The sequence below is a fragment of the Phyllostomus discolor genome, chromosome 4 (genome assembly GCF_004126475.2).
Source record: "Phyllostomus discolor isolate MPI-MPIP mPhyDis1 chromosome 4, mPhyDis1.pri.v3, whole genome shotgun sequence".
NCBI classification, from domain to species: Eukaryota; Metazoa; Chordata; class Mammalia; order Chiroptera; family Phyllostomidae; genus Phyllostomus; species Phyllostomus discolor.
Genome location: NC_040906.2, coordinates 92,319,929 through 92,322,173, shown reverse-complemented (window position 1 = coordinate 92,322,173; position 2,245 = coordinate 92,319,929). Strand labels below are relative to the sequence as shown.

The window sequence follows — 2,245 nt, the reverse complement described above, 5'->3', positions numbered from 1 at the left end:
GTGGGCTGAAGGCTCTTGGAGAAAAATTAATCTGCTAAACTGCTACTCACTTGTGTCTTTTCGGGATCTTTGGTTGCTCTGTTAATTTTCACAAAAATGAATAGTATTGAAAAACTGCTGGGTTATCCAAAGCATTTAGGTATGGCAACACAGGGAAAGAACAGGGTAGATGCTCCTGAGGCTTTTATTGTTATTGCTATTGTTGTTCTTGTTATTGAAAGATTGAGGGAAACCTTCCTGCTTTTGGTTGCCTAAAAAAAAACAGTGGGTTCCTGAGACATGACTATGAGGCCAAAAAGAAGAGTGGGTCAAGCCACACTAAGCCAGGAGGAACAATAGTCTGGGCCAGAGGAGGTCTTGTAGCATCTTTAAATCATGATACATATATTAACAGTCATTGCCTCCATCTACACATTATCGAGTCAGGAAGCAACTCATAGGAAGTCTATGTTCTAAATCATCCAGCTTACAAGTGACTTGCATACAACTGGTGCTAAACAAGCTTGTTGAATGTGTGACAAAGTGCTGCATCATACAGTTCTGGGCCCCTTACTCTTAAAAGTAGATACATGCTTCCAGAAATAGTTACATATCTATTATGCACTAGAGTCTTGTTCCTTAGAGCCCCATAAAATTTGCAAAAGCCTGTCCTGCCCTAGTGCCCAAGTGTGTGGAGTACAGCACTTAAACTCACTCTTTAAATAGAATGCAGTTGGCTTTACACCTCCACAGCTAAAATTTCTTAAATTACCCTTTCTGAACAGATTTAGCCAGTGTTATAGGAAATTGAAAGGGAAAAGAAAATGAAGAAGGAGAGCTTTTAAGAACCTGCATCCAGCAACAGAGTACTTCACTCCTCCCTCAGAATGAATGGAGACCAGAAATTGGATGTTTATGACCAAAAAAGCAGAGTTTTATCCAGCACTTCTCTGAGATTGTCAGGGTGATGACTGAGGATGACATGGGGCACCCAGAAATATGAGATGCTATTGCCTGTCTCAAGGAGGTCCTGGAGTACAATGTTACTGGAGGCAAGTATCAATGAGGTATGATTGTGCTGATAACATTCCAGGATCTGGTAGAACCACGGAAGCTGGATGCTGACCATCTCCAGCAGGCCATGACTGTGGGCTGGTATGTGGAACTGCTCTACACTTTCTTCCTGGTGTCAGATGACATCACAGATTCATCCCTCACCCAAAGAAGCAGATCTGCTGGTATTAGAAGCCAGGCATAGGTTTGGATGCCAGCAATGATGCAAATCTTCTGGAAGCATGTATCTACCAACTGCTGAAGCTCTACTTCTGGGAGAAGCCCTATTACCTGAACCTGTTAGAGCTCTTCCTGAAGAGTTCCTATCAGACTGTGATTGGACAGACCCTGGACCTCATCACAGTCCTGAATATAATGTGGATCTTGGCAGATTCACTGAAAAAAGGTATAAATCTATCATCAAGTATAAGACAGCTTTCTACTCCTTCTACCTACCTGTAGCTGCTGCCATGTATATGGCAGGCATTGCTGGGGAGAAGGAATGTGCCAATGCCAAGAAGATACTGCTGGAGATGAGGGGCTCTTTCAGGTTCAAGATGATTACCTTGACCTTTTGGGGGACTCCAGTGTGACAGGCAAGATTGACCTGACATCCAGGACAGTAAATGCAGCTGGTTGGTGGTTCAGTGTCTGCAACAGGCCTCTCCAGAACAGTACCTGATCTGTAGGAGTATTACAGACAAAAGGAGGCTGAGAAGGTGGCCTGGGTGAAGGCTCTGTATGAGGAGCTGAATCTGCAGGCTGTGTTCATGCAGTATGAAGAAGACAGTTACAGCCACCTTGTGGGTCTCATTGAGCAGTACTTATCGCCCCTGACCCTAGCCATCTTCCTGAGGCTAGCACACAAGATCTATAAGTAGGAAAAGTAACCTAGAGACTACAAGGCCAGGAAGGGTAGATTCTCAATTATAGTAAATTACAAAATTTTAGTAATTTTACTACAAAATTATAGTAAATCCTCACTTAACGTTATCTATAGGTTCTTGAATTCTATGACAAAATTTTGCCATAGGCTAATTTATATAGACAAGAGTTAAGTTCCTATGGCCTATTCCTGGTTACAAAAACATCACCCACTATTTCTAATATTAAACACTGAAATAAATGTGAGCTACACACACATTTAATGAATAAATAAAAGCAGGGAAAATTATTTTCCAATACACTTATTCCATTTAAGAGTTGTGGGTGA

The 2,245-nt window shown here is 41.9% G+C and overlaps 1 pseudogene; it reads left to right on the top strand.

Annotated features, from left to right (window-relative positions):
* The first annotated feature begins 828 nt into the window (after positions 1-828).
* Positions 829-1,913, top strand: LOC114514378 (annotated as a pseudogene).
* The last annotated feature ends 332 nt before the right edge of the window (positions 1,914-2,245 follow it).